This window comes from Phasianus colchicus, chromosome 1 (genome assembly GCF_987193195.1).
Source record: "Phasianus colchicus chromosome 1, bPhaCol1.hap1.1, whole genome shotgun sequence".
Lineage (NCBI taxonomy): Eukaryota > Metazoa > Chordata > Aves > Galliformes > Phasianidae > Phasianus > Phasianus colchicus.
The window spans coordinates 149,561,838-149,577,691 of NC_143436.1; positions in this window are offsets into that span (position 1 = coordinate 149,561,838).

Genomic DNA, 15,854 nt, shown 5'->3' on the forward strand with positions numbered 1-15,854 from the left:
AGAACCATGGATGCAAGTTACTGTATTCCAGGAGCAATGAAATAACTCCTACCCTTCTTTTATTTCATGGCATACATATAGTCATAGAAATGAACTGGATGGGATGGATATTTGCATTCCATGTCATTCATTTAAATATTATTTGAAAAAAAAAAAAAGAAAAAAAAAAGAGCACTTATTTCCATACATGGATGATTTGTGTTTATACATTCTTTCTTGAACTGCTGCTATATAATTAAAGTGACCAAAAAGCATCCAGTAATAGATGGAGCTGAGGAGAATAGAAGCAAGTACTAAGTGATATAGCATTCCAGATGATCATAGAATGATAGAATAGCCTGGATTGAAAGGACCTTAAAGACCATTTAGTTTCAACCCCCCATGATGTGAGCAGAGTTGCTAGTGCAGAGCAACGTCCAGCCTGGCCTTGAATACTTCCAGGGATGGGACATCCACAGCCTCTCTTAGGCAACCTGTTCCAGTGCATCACCACTCTGTGAGTGAAAAACTTCCCCCTAGTACCTAATCTAAATCTCCCCTGTCTTAGTTTAAAACCATTTCCCCTTGTCCTATCACTATCCACTTTTGTAAACAGTCATTCCCTCTCCTGTTTATATGCTCCCTTTAAGTACTGGAAGGCCAGAGCCTTCCTTTCTCCAAGCTAAAGAAGCCCAGTTCCCTCAACCTTACTTCATAGGAGAGGGGCTCCAGCCCTCTGATCATCTTAGTAGCCCTCATCTGGACCCATTCCAAGAGCATCTTTCTTCTGCTGGGGGCCCCCAGCCTGGACACAATATTCCAGATGGAGCCTCACAAGAGCTGACTAGAAGGGGACAATCACCTCCCTCTCCCTTCTGGCCACCCCTTTTTTAATGCAGCCCAGAACACAGTTACCTTCTGGGCTACAAGTGCACACTGCTGGCTCATGCCCAGCTTCTCATTCACCAGGACCCCCAAGTCCTTCTCCACAGGGCTATTCTCAAGGAATTCTTCCCCCACTCTGTACAAATACTTGGGATTGCCCCAACCCAAGTGCAGCACCTTGCACTTGGCCTTACTGAACCTCATAAGGTTCACTTCTCCAGCCTGTCCAGTTCCCTCTGGATGGCTTCCCTTCCTTCCAATGTATCCACTGCACCACTCAGCTTGGTGTCGTCTGCAAACCTGCTGAAGGTGCACTTGATTCCATTGTTAGTGTCATTGATAAAGGTGTTGAAGAGCACTGGTTCCAAGATTGATCTTTGGGGGACCACTTGTGACTCGCCTCCACTCAGACATAGAACCATTGATCACAACTCTTTGGCTGCAACCAGCCAACCAATTCTTAATCCATCAAACTGTCCGTCCTTCAAATCCATACCTCTCCAATTTAGAGAGAAAAATGTGGTGAGGGAGCATGTCAAAGGCTTTGCACAAGTCCAGGTATATGACATCCATCACCCTTCCCCCATCCACCAATGCTATCACTCCATCAAAGAAGGCCACCAGATTGGTGAGGCAAGATCTGCTCTTAGTGAAGCCATGCTGGCTGTCTTGGATCACCTCTTCATCCTTTGTGTGTCTTAACATGGCAACTAGGAGGATGTGCTCCGTGATATTCCCAGGCACAGAGGTGAGGCTCACTGGATGCAGACAGATTAATAGTATTTAAACTTTAGAAAAGTTTAGTTTTGACTTGTGTAGAAACGACTGTTTTTCCTGCTTCTTAGAAACTGCCAAAACACAGAAAAGCTTTTAAAGGTCTCATCAATGTAGATTCCACTCTGTCACAAACATTTCTATCAAAACCAAATCGTCAGAACTGTGAATTACAAACTTCCCTCTAAAGACATGAATTTGACGTGTGCAAATGGCATACTTACTCTGTCAGATGATCAAAACCAACAGAAATAAACTCACCATTACATTTTTCCAATAAGATGAAGTCATGAACACTGTATAGAAAAGCAAAGTAAAAGTATTACTTTCATTGCTTAAGTTTAATTCCCAAAGTTAACTTTTTGGTTTTACAAATATCTTATTTCTAATGTTGTAAACATAATTACATCTTTGTAGAATTAATTTATCTTTTGACTGCTGAATAAATAATCGTGACCAAATGGTGGAAGCTTTATACATAACGAACAGCAATTAGTACAACTGATTGTTTTACTTCAAGAGAGGTTATTCTCAAAACAAAATTCTATCCATTATGATTAAGATATCAAACAATGCTGGAACTAACTACCAACCTGTGCTCTTGTTTTCTGTGAGCTGTAATTTTCAGCATTTCATGCTTTTTAATTATTATTTGAAATCTTCCACAGAAGGATAGATGAGTTATATTATTTATTTATTTGCTTAATTTTAGTACTTCTCTATTGTCTCAAAGTCTATACTAGTTTGTCAGGAGAAAAGAAAGTTCTTCAAAATTAGTTCACTTATGAAAAGTTCATATAATATCTAATCTTCATCCAAAAAGAGAGATGCATGAGAGTTCTTTAATTGATAACTATATGACACTGTTATTGTGTGACACTGAGATGATGGACAAAATCTATGTGCAAATGAGTTTTAGAGTACAATATTACATATTTTTTAAAATAGGATAAATTTGTCCATGTGATAAAAATTCTTGCTTTTGCTAGTGATCACTCTGAATATATCATTTCCAAAAATGTTATGAATTATTTTTCGTATGTGGCAAGAATAAAATGTCTATTCATTTGCTTTAAAAGCGCTAATGCTTATGCAATCAAGTTTCAAAAGTAACTGTCTCACAAAAAAGAGCAGACAAGTGAAAGCAAGTTTTTTATTGCATATTCTTCCTTTGCTGGTATGATTTGCATTCAGATTAATGTTTCTTATATATATATTTTTTTCCCTTACTATCAGAATCGAAAAATTACAATATACTTAACAATTAATATTTTCCTTTTACAAGGTAATATCTGCTGATTAAGTAAGCTGCTACAATTGTCTTCACTTCTTATTAAAAAAAACACAGGTAATATGATCTGTGTCCTTACCAAACCAAGATAGAATAGTGTTATTCTAAAAATCTTCCTATGGATTAAAAGGAATCATATGATGCATGTAAAGCTATGGACCTACTGTTAGAAAAAAAATTGAAATAGCTGAAATCTTAACAATCGAATAATTATTATTACTCCATAACTGATTATAACAGAAAAATGCCTAAATGAACACTATAATACCAGTAAAAAGTCTCATTCAAAATGATACTGTTAAAATGGTTTATAAATGTTGTATACATAGATCCTAGTTTCTGTTTCTTCCGCTTATGACATGTTCACTTTTCCACTATTTCCTCTTATTCTAGGACTAGTGTCATCAGTTTGGTGTCTGTATGAGGTAGTACAGGTTGTTGCAGAATCACAGATTGGTTAGAGTTGAAAGGAATTTTAAAAATCATCTAGCTCTAAATCAGCTACTCGCTACCATGGGAAGTGACACGTCCCACTAGAGCAGGTTGCCCAAAGCCCCACTCAGTCTGGCTTTAGACATTTTCAGAGATCAGACATCTACAACTTCACTGGACAACCTGTGCCTCACCATCATCATGGTGCAGAATTTCTTTCTTGTATCTAATTTAAACCGACTTTTGTTTAGTTTAAAACTGTTACATCTTGTCCTATTGCTACACTTCCTGATAGCATTTCTCCTTGACAATTCTATAAGTCCCCCTTAAATATCAGAAGGCCACTATAAGGTCTACCTAGATTCTTCTATCCGTTTGACTAAATAACATCAACTTTCTCAGTTCTGTCTTCATTGGAGAGGTGCTTCTGGCCATTCTCTAAACTTGCTCCAACAGATCCATGTCTTTTTTGTGCTGTGGAGCCCAGAGCTGAACATATTACTCTACCTGGAGTCTCATGAAAGCAGAGTATAGGGAAAGAATCATCTTTGTTGCTATCTATGCTATACACATTTATTCAGCAATTAATCTTTTTACTTGCCTTTAATGGCAATGGTGTCAGGTCTTCAATGCTTTTAAATTCTATTTTTAATTATATATGTGGTTTACATGTAATTATAGGTTTTTTGTTCATAGTTCCTGATGGACTTTGTTTCCTGTGTTAAACAATGATCAAATTAAAACAAACAAACAAACAAACAAACAAACACCTGTAACAGAGGAGCTACCAGATTATCAAGAAAGTTGTAGGAAAATATTTAGCCCCAGAAATAAAAAAAACCTTTCTGTTTCTTTGTAAAAATATTGTTTCACAATAGAACAATGTTGTAGATGGGAAAACAGAGGACTGTTAGAAGAGAAGGAGACCTTGTACTTAGTGATCCATTACATTTAAGAAGGAAAAAGAGTTGTGGGGCAGAAGACCTATTAGAAAAATTAACAAGTATGTTAAAGACAGAGAAGACCATAAACGATATTGCAGGCATAGACTGTAGTAGTATTTCACATAACTTTAAAAAGAAAGCAAAAACAAACCAAAACAAAAAACAAAAAACACCTAAAATTACATTTTCTATTCTCAACTGGTAAAACGAATGAGTTCATTATATGCAAGATCAAGCTCCTGTTAAAAACCACTGAAATAAAACTAAAACCAAAATATTTATATTGTTTTGAGTTTGCAGCTATACCTGTTTTCACAGATGACAATAAAAGCAGGATATCTCTTATGCTTAGAATTGGAACATACTGGTGTGGTAGTATAATAATGTCATGTGCAGTAAGTAATTGCGTTCGTGTTGTAATTTATGTTTGTGGGTTTTTTTTGTTTTTTTGTTTGTTTGTTTGTTTGGTTTTTTTTTGTCTAGATTTACCACGATGCTTGGAGTCTGTAATTTTTAAGTTTATAGACCTAAAGAGATAGGCAGAATTCATGTCTCAAATAACATGCATCATTTTTAAGCAGAAAAACAACAAAGGACTTGCTTGTTCATTTGTTCTTAGTGATTGCATGGCATAGAATAGACTTCTTGTGCTGCTCCCTTCTAAGTGATATACTGACTGACTTTGTGTAGATGTTTCACAAAATTGACCTTCTGGAAGGACTGAAGATAGGAATATGATAAATTAATCAACCATTTCTAGTAAGTTGTCTCAGAAGAAAGTAGAATGATATTCACAAAGGATAAGAAAGACATCCTTTCACAAAGGATAAGAAAGCAGGTCCAGAGGAGGGCCACAGGAATGCTCAGAGGGCTTCAGCACCTCTCCTATGAGGACAGATTGAGAAAGTAAAGAGTTGTTCAGAGTAGAAAGAAGGTTCCCAGGAAATCTGATAGCAGCCATACAGTATTTAAAGGGAGCCTACTAAGATGATGGGGACAGTCTTTTATCAGGGAGCATAGGGATAGTTCAGAAGGTAATGGATTTAGGCTAGAAGACAGTAGATTTAAATTAGACAGTAAGATTAAATTCTTTACCATGGAGGTGTTGAGGCAACTGGAACATGCTGCCCAGAGAAGTTGTAGACACCCCTGGAAGCGTTCAAGGCTATGCTAGATGAGAACTGAACAATCTAACCTAGAGGAAGGTGTCCATGCCCACTGCAGGCCCACTGAAACTAGATAATCTTTCAAGTCCTTTCCAGACCAAACCATTCAATGATTCTATCCTGTGATTTTGTGATTCTGTGCAGGAACATGACAGACAACTTATGCTATCATCATCTGCAGAACAGAGGGATTGCTTTGATGGCAATATGGTAAGAAATGAAAATGAATAACTGGTGAGGACAATTGAGAAAGATTTTGAAAATGAGAATAAGACCTTAACAGAGTGAAAGAGAATTTACTTAATATAACATTGGTTAAGCTAAAAGAACGTAAGAACAAGAAGTCTAGTCCTAACTTATTTTTTTTTCTGAGTAGGTTCCAAACTTCTTTGTAAAAGATTTCAACTGCATTATACCAAATTAAAGTACAGAGAACTAGTGCAAATTCCAGGCTGTCTCTATTGGTAAAGAAATGGGCCAGGAACATTTTGATGTCTTTAGAACCATATACTATGTACAGCTCCTATTCTATAAATTGACATTATCCCCTCACTCTGTCTCCCAGGGCAGACCAGGATGAATTCCCTGGGGTTGCCTACTAACGCATCCCTTGTACTTGCTGTAACTTGAACTGTACTTAAGAATTGCCTGAGAGCAGGCCACTAGCCCCCAACAAACTCTTGCTGTCTAATCACAGCCCAGAATTCATGCTTGTGCATGAGCAACTTTGTTTTTCTTGCATATGCATGGCTTCTAAGATCAGCAGTGGCGTGCTAAGAAAAATGCATGAGATGGTCCCCTAAACCTTATCACATGTTCTATCTCCCATGAGCCAGTCACTTTCAATAATGTGAAAACTAAGTCATTTATGAAATAGCTGGGTTCATCTCATCATCCTGCTGCCACTTTAAAATGGTTGCTGTCTCCTTGTTTTTCTGTTGCTGCCTTCTCATGGTTTGATGCTGAGAATGTTTTGAACAAAATGAGTTGCCATCCTTGACTGGAACATCACAAATTTCCTTTTGAGTCCTTTCTTCATTGGCAGTGAGGCAATACTTAATCGATTTGATTCTTAATGGAAAATAAAATGCCATTATTATTTATGTGCACTGAATTTTGCTGATGTTGTATGCAATTATCTCTTCCTAACAGTGGTCTGTTTGTTGATAGAACTCATTTGCAGCCTAAAAAGAGAGAAGATAAATTCCTAGATTCACTAAAGTTAGTTTTGCCACTGTATTCATTAGGACTTCAGTTTTTCTGAGACTCAATCATCCCCAGAATCAGAGATATTGACAAAAGACTGTCAAGTAACCAAGAAGCCCAGGAGATTATTTTCTTAGGAAAATGTAGGAGCTACTCTGGAAAACAAACAAACAAACAAAAAAACACCTATATCTGTAATCTGTATTATTAGTACATCATGTGACTCTACAGCTGCAAGCATGGAAATCACGCTAGAAAATACAGATTTAGTAAAATGCAAATACAGAATTTTTCATTCCTTTATATCTGAACTTCTTTTGTAAATGGAGAGTGAAGTATCATCTCTTCAAGTGACATTCTAAACACAGATTACCCTAAAATTAATGTTGCAAGGTTTAAAAGAATTACTATTTGATTTAAGCTAACCAAAAGCAAATTCTAAACACATAATTAAAACTGAGGAGTGTTTGCAAATATCAGTTATCAACTTTTGATGGACATTCATGAAATAAAAATAGAGGAGATAGTCAAGGATTATTTTTCCTTGCAGTAACCTGAGGACATAAGCAAATACCTCTACAGACTCCTCATTTATCCAGGAACCAAACTGTTCCTTAGTTAGAAAGGCACACAACTAATATCTTTTAATTATATCACTGTTATGCCAAATCCTATTACATTATATCCAGTGTAACATCACATGGCAAACAGTATATAGTTTCAACCAGCATTTTTTTCTATGATGCCTGGCAGCTCATAAATCTAATAACATTCTGCCCTTGATGAGTAGATGTCATCCATTAGCAATATGGTCTTTTCAACAAAATGCTTATTTCCTTAGACATGCACAATTTTCTTTGATTAGGTAATGAAGGCAGAGTTCAGATAAGGTCACTTGTCTGCTGAAGTTTTAAGATTCTCTTTTTATAAAATTGTGCTGGAATATGACCTTAGTTTTGCCTAAAATAAATACATTGTTTGGAACAAGCAATGTGGATTAAAACCTTTATCCCCGTGTCCACTTTATGGCTCCATAAAGTAATAATCACTTTGAAAAGAAAACTAGCCTTAATGAATATTGCGGAAAAAAATGGTTTTAGAATAGATAGAGTAAGATAAGAAAGTTTGTTTTCTTAATCCTCAGGTAATCAGGAATGCATATGGACCACATCTGACTGAAAAGGGACATCAGTGCAACAGGCAAATGATGGCTACACTATTAATCACACTTCTCCAAATTTCTGGGCAGTTTTTCCCAATTTTCTGATTTCCAAAAGAGTATAATTTTATACTTATTGTTGCTTGTCCTTTTTTGCAATGTTTTTTCCTTGATTTTTTTTCCTTGTTTTCAGAGACTATCTTTTGCACTGTATCCTGCATCTCTGTACTTATTTTGTGGCCTCTGTTGTTTTGTACACTACTCTCTTACATTAATCCATGGAATTAGACAGTATCTTCCATAAGAAAACAGAGATATCCCGAATTTAGATGTCAAGTTATTGAACATCTTTCAGGAAGGATCTTAAATAAAATTTTCTTAAAAGTTAAAAAAAAAAACAACAAACAAAAACACGTCTCACTGAAAGTTGTTTAAGCATGCTGGGAAATCAACTCTTTATCAATTATGCCTACGTGTTCTAATAACATTTCATACTGTGATTTCACATAGAAGATGAAAGATGAGCTGAATTTTGAGAAGAGGTAAATAAACTGGAAACGTAAATCAGTAAAGTAACTAAAATGCTAACTTACAGTAGTACTCTATGCTATGATAGAGGCTTTTCTGCCATAACACTTAACCTTTCTGAAAAGGTCAGATTTCTAGCAATTAAATGTTTCCCATCTTGATAATGATTATGCATATCAGCTGTAATGTTCATATTTTCCAATCCTTCTCTGTCATTAGTACATACAGAAGATACTCAGGCACTCACTCACTCATTTGAATAGTTTCTATCATTATTAGTAAACAGTAACGTATCACAGATATTCAAACAGAGCTGGTAGACAAAACAGTGCTTAAGGAAAACTTAGCTTTCTGATCTAGCAATTAAATGCTCTGTAGAATGAGTTAGGGCACATCAAGAAGTGCTAGACAAGGGAACTGAAAATATCCTGACTAAACTCATTGTAATTTGGTCCAGGAATAATTAAAAACATGAGTTATTAGCACGGATCCTCCCACAGCTCCCATCCCCTCTTTTTTTTTCCAAGCACATTGGATGTTATTCTTATTATAAAAAGGCAAAGCAGAATCAAAAGATCTCAAAGATAAAAGTTACGGGATAAGAAAATGCTCTATAAGAAGTTAGAAAAAAGTAAACTGTAAAAGCCAGAGAACATTCATAAAATGAAGCATATAGAAATGTTAGAAAAAAAAATCTCTCAAGAATGCTGGAAAAAATTTGGTTTGAGGATTGGACTAGATGATTTTAGAGGTCTTTTCCAACCTAAATGATTCTATGATTCTCAATTTTATTATTTCTGGATGAAAACACTGAATGAAATTTGCTTTTATTTCTGACTATGTGACATTCTGATATTATCTTCTTCAAATAAAAAGAAATATCTGCATTCTTGCTGCACTGAAAATGAACATTCTGTGCTTGAACACCATCTCACTAACTTTGATTTCACTCTCAAAGCAATTTTTTAGAATACTTATTTATCCAATTATATGTTTGTGATCAAGCTTGTCTAAAACTCTTTATGTAGCAAAAAACTTATTGCACCATTTTTAAGAGATTTAGTATTTTTCCTTTGTCTTGTGTAGAAATTAGTCCTGAAGAAATGACTTACGGTATGTTTCTAACTCCATTTAAATTAATATCACTCATGCTTAAAATTTCTCCCAAGATATATAGGTTTTGCTTGCAGCTTTTTGTTTGTTTGTTTGTTTGTTTTTCCCTTCCTGCATTCCTTACCCTTCCTTTCTATTTCACTCTTTTATACTAACATGAGAATTCATTCTCTCCATGTCCATTGGTTTGAAAAAATTGATGCACGGAAACTTAACAGAGAAGTTTTTTTAACATTAAGCAGGGTATTCTTTCTTGGCAGCATGTGGGTACGGTAGCATCGGGGTAACTCTCCAAGAATACTCCACCAGTAGATCATTCGTGAGCAGGTTGTATTTTCACATGTATTGCATATTCATTACGTTCCCAAATTAATAATCCTATCCACTCCCCATGATTGCCTACCAGATATTATTTGGTAGCTTTTGTTGTCATGTAGCATCCTCCTAGCACTGTGATGTCCATTTTTGGTTCATTGTTAGTCCTTGGGGGGCGGGGGGTCGTTCACTTCCTCCCAACACTCCTTTTTTTCCCAAAGACTGCTGTGGATTACAAGGACAACCAAAGAAATCTATGCACACACAAATTTGGAAGACAGTCTTAATGCTGACTGTCATATTTTAGTCGAATTCTACCTGGTGTATGTGGATCCTGACTTTAATTATTTCTTCAAATCACCATCAGAATGGTCTTTCCTAGTGAAAACTGTATTTTTCTTTCCTTTTCTTTTTCTTTTCCAAGTAAATAAATTCTATTTTTTTCTTATTTTTATTCTGTTTCTACTTAAACAAATAATAGAACCTTTGTATTTCTGATCATTCTTGTCATTCTTCATTCACTGTTGTCTTCAGGAACATGAAGAAAATAATCTTGAGTGGATTTCTGTTAAACATGAATTGTAAAACTGAGCAGAATATTGTTATTCAGGGATATAAATGTCAGGGAAACATATTTCTGTGTACAGACATAAATTCCTTTTCTATATTGGCATGTTTCTGGATTTTCTCTTCATTAGCTGTCATTATTGTCCCAGATGAGAATACACCTTTTGAGGGTTATTCCATAGCCATTTACACAAATGTAAGGCGTGGGGAGAGGGCATGCACAGACATGAGAGATGCTTTCCCCTCCCACCCCCAGCTTTTTCCTTCAAATTGGTTGCTAGGCTCAAGGCCTTGCTCATATAATGAGATGCAAAAGACCTTTCATTTGGCTGGGGACTGATAACAATCAAGGTACCACTAAAGACAGGTAACAACCACAATTCTGTCTCAAAGTGGGTGCTCAATGAACTGATAGCGCTCACCTAGTTCAGTTGATGCCAGCGTTATACGCTATGAGTCAATCGTCCTACCCAATAAATAGGAGGTAGCCCAAAAGCCCCTTTGAGCTCTCCTACCAAGCAGTTGGCTGTACATGAGGATCTCCCCTGGAGTAGGGTCACCTCTCTAGGTTATTTCTTTCTGCACAGAGATCCACCTTGACATGCTGGCAAGTTGCTGGGTGAGTTATAGTTTTAAGCTTACTAGCTTCACTAAGGTTTCATCATGGGTTGGTTGATTGTGTAGCAAATAGTCGAGGGTATCTAGCCTTTCTGAATCTTGTTGTTTAAATTACTGTACATTTATTTTATGTCAGTAATTACCTTCCTGACTCTCTTACGAGTGAAGTTCATAGTGCTGCAGTTTCCATCAGTGACAGGAGATTAACTACTGATTCCCTTATCATTACAATAAATCAGAGTACAGTACCTTCAACAAGTATTCTACTGACTTTCGACCTAACTTAGGACTTATTTTGTATCGTTTTAAATAACCAAGTACTCTGACGTGATGGTACTTCCTAATTAGGAAGTAGGATAAATGCAGCATTCAGAATTGACAACTGAGCACAGGAAAAAGCATCAGTTCTCACGTCTGTTCCCTTGAACACTCTTTATGCTTTCTATGATACTTATTAAACTTCTTTTTAAAAATTAATTAATTATTATTATCATTATTATTTTTCTCTAATTGTTGCCTTAGCAGGTATTAGGGGACTTTACCCTGGTGTTCTGAGTTATAATTCAGTTAAGGATTTTGGCTGTTAAATCAAGACTGCTTTGTAAAGAATTAAGCACAAAAAACACAGTCTATGATGTTATAGTGAAATAAGTAGGAAAACAAAGAGCTACATTCTGAAAATCTGGGCAGTGCACTTACTGTGTCGTATTTTTCCTTCTGCTGCACATTTGTACCTCCACAGTCTCTTGCCAATACTGTTCATGAAGAAACTCTGTTACCTCTTTCTGACTGTCTTTCATTTTCAAATTGCATTAAATAATTTTGCTCATTACATATTCTTAATGCTGATCCTAATGCTTTAGGCATTGCAGATTTTAAAAGACATTTATATTAACTACACAGGAGAAAAATACTAACAGACTTTATTATTGTCATGTTTACTTTCCTCCTAACTGAACTGACAATATGCCAGTGCAGGCTAAATGCCTTTCCCACATGCAGGTTTAAATCTGACTTCCTTCCTTCCTTAGAAAAATTAAAGTCAAAAAAGCATCTGTCAATAGAGTGGCAATTCACTCCACTCACACCATAATTACTAAACAAGACTGGCACTTCGACCCCTGATACATGCTATTTTTTTTGCATTTACAAAAGTTTGGGAGCTAATTAATCCATCCCATATGTTTATTCTTGCAAAGCTTCCTCTTTAACACTGTTTAACTGCCATTTAGTTTTCATCATTGCATTCAGAGTTGTATTCAGGCATAGTCATTTGTCTCCTGCCTACAGACATCTTTGAATTGAACAGCTGAGAAGGTCAACTGCTTACTTTCTCTGTGATTCTTTTTATTTTAGGATAAAAATAAAAGAGATAAAAAAGGAGAAATATAAAAATAAGCTGTCTGATGAGCGCTCATACAGTTCATTTTTATATTTAATATGTCTGAAGCTACAGTTTTTTTTGTTTGTTTGTTTGTTTGTTTTTCTGTTGAGGTACATGAATAAAAAGAAACAGTAGATTAAACTTTTAAATTTTAATTTTGATTGAATTAAGAAAAGTTTGAAACTACTTTTTAATGTTTTTTTGTTTTGTTTTGTTTTTATAAACTTTTAAAAGGTTTCAAAGAAGTCACTCATCTTGACTAGTTTTTACAATATGCATTACCAAAATTCTGTCATCTGTGGATGCTATAAGCTCTGCTTGGCTCCTAATTGTCATTCCAGGAGGGCATGTAGCTAGAATCTGTCCTGAAGCATATCTGCCAAAACAATGTAGCTGTCTTAAGCACTCTCTGACATCTGGAACAGCAGATTATAACTATTTTAATGCAAGTGTCTGAGCTGCTGCTCATTGTGTTTAACTGATTTACAGCACCAAACTCATGTAGACGCCTATTTGAGGTCTGGAACTTACTTCTAACCTACATGATTCTATGATCATGTGGCTCTGTATATTAAAACTTATTTTTAGGAGAGTCAAATGTGAATTGAATGCAATTTTCTTACTCCTATGTAGTAACACCAGAATTCCTATCTTAACTAATTACGTATCTAAGTTTGCTTAGGAATGCATTTATTCTTATGCAATTCAGAAAGTATGTACCTAGACCTAAATACATACCTAGAAACATTTCTGGATGAAATTAGATCATTAATGTGATTCCATGGAAACAATGAAATATTTTTTATCAGCAAGTACTGCAAAATTTGAGCAAAGATAGCCAGAATGTTACTGTGACTTGAAAAACAAACAATTCTTCCAAAACTTGGGACAAAACATATGCATATACAATTTAACCTAGTCATATTCCTTTGAAAATCAGCACCCTTTTCTTTTTATGACTGTTTCTTCAGAAACAGGAAAAAAAAAAAAAAATCCATATATTTAAATCTGATTTTGCCATCATAGATTTCTTCAGTAATGGTAAACATTTGTATTTAAAAAAAAATAAAAATCATAATGCCGAACAGGATTTAGGGCTTTGCTGTCAGGCTTTCTTCTCTTTCCATACCAGACATATAACATTTGATTCATCTGCAGTACACAAAGGCCAAGTATATAAGCTACTGATGCCTTAAATGCTCTTATTCTGCGTCGTGGTTGCTGTGGTTTAACTCAACAGACAACTCAGCATCACACAGCTTCCCCAAACTGGGATAAAAGAGAGAAATGGAAACAAAGTAGAACTTGTGAGATAAAAATGATTTGCTAAGACAGACAAAATGGGAACAAGAAAAAGTGTTAATAACAATACATGAGGGCTTCTCCAAAAGTAAGGCCTTCTATTTTATTATGTTTTCCCATGAATTCAGAAGCAGATGTTGGTGATGTGATTGGAGGGGTTGAACTTTCCCACCAATATTTTGCTACATTTTGTTGCTGTCCTACAGATGGCAGTAGAGGGGCACTCTGACAAAACTGTCTGGCCTGGAAGTGCATGCGAAATAAAGGTGTGGAATGTAATTCCTCTATGTGGGAAAAACAATGTACCCATTAACATTGATCAACGTTTGCTGAATTTTTATGCAGACCAAACGGTGCCTAATAGCAAGTGAGGTGGTAGGTGGTGCATTTCAGCAGTGGCAATGTGACAGTGAATCACTTCTGCTGGTTTACATATTTATAAGCACAGCACACCCTTCTTATCGGACACATTTAGTGCTACACATCTCAGGGCATGGTGCAGTCTCTAAGCTCTCTTTGCTTCAGGATTTTGAAGTGATAAGTAAGCAAAATATTTTCATATCCCTGTTTTCTTTCTTTCTTTCTTTTTCTTCTTCTTCTTCTTTTTTTTTTTTTTTTTTTTTTTTTCTTTATCTTTTTAGCTGATACACATTGTTCCATACACAGCTGGGCATTACCTTCTATTGCAAACTATAGATTACTGTGCTAGCATTAAATTCTGTTATTAAAATTGATGGGTTATTCACTTTCTGCAAAAGAATAGTCTGTCAGATATAGTCATAGTCTATTATCACTAATCTTTTGTGATTAGTGTCTGATGTTGTGTTAGTCTTTTGAATGATAACTCCGATGTGTCTTACTGCCTCCTCTCTGTAGTATCTATTGTTTAAATGTAGGAAGCCAGGAGGCTAGTAAAGGGTAGGGAAAGTCCAATTATGCATGTCTGCATGCATAAGCGACTTGAGAATTATGACAGCAGAAATGGGGAGATGAAACCTTGGAGCAGCTTGAAATGTCAAGAGGCATAAGAGATTGAAGAACATCTGAGAAGGAGACTTAAGGGATGAAGAAAGGAGATCTTGGTATCAGAAATCAGTTTTGTTTTAACATTTTGATCAATGATCTGCATGAGAGAACCAAATACACCCTCAGTAAGTTTGTGGATAACACTGAGCTAGGCATGTTGTGTATCTGTTTGAGAATAGAAAGACTGCAAATGGATCTGGATAGACTGGATTGATAGGCTGAATCCAATTGCATGATATTCTACAATGCTGATTCCTACACCTGGGAAAGGGTGGCTGGAAAATGGCCAACCAGAAAAGGACCTGAGGATGCCAACTGATGACTGGCTGAATGCAAGCCAGTAGTGCCTGTAGGTGGCAATGAGGCCATTGACATCCTGGCTGGCACCAGAAATAGTGTGACCAGCAGGAACAATTTGGAGAAAAGGAGGCTGAATGGAGATCTGATTGCTCCCTAGAGCTACGTGAACGAAAATTGCATTGAGAAAGGTGTTGATTTCTTGTTTTCAACTGACAAATCATAGGGCAGGGGAACAAGAAAATAGTCTCTATTTTCACCAAGAGAAGTTTAGGAAGAATTTCTTCGTGGAGAGAGATGTCAAATATTGAAACAGGCTGTCTATGGAAGTGATATAATCATCATCCTTGTAGATGTGTGGATGTGGCACTAAGGGACATGGTTTAGTTATGAGACTTGATACATCAGGCTGGTGGTTGGCCTTGATGATTTTGAAGGTCTTTTCCAACCTAGATGATTCTATGATTCTATAAATATTGTAAAAGAAGAGAGTCAGTGGTGAGGAAAATGAATAAAGGAAAATCAAAGAAGTTTTGCGAGATGTGATTTATAATTTTTAATTTGTGAAGCATGGTTTATTGGTATCTGTTCTCAAATTATATTAATTTATTCTGGAAAACACTGTGCTGTGAGCAACCCTTGTGAATGAAATACATCATCATATGTCTTGCTTTTAGAATGGTTTATATATATTCACAGCTGGAAAGCTGGGAAATTTTAGAACAGGAATAAGAAGCACACATTTCTTACTTTGGGAGCATGTTTAACTATTTTTCTGAATAAAAGCCTATGAGAAGGCACAATAAAAAAGAAAAATCCCTATGTTCTCTACACCAGAACATTTTGCTGAGCACAAAGGAATGCTGAT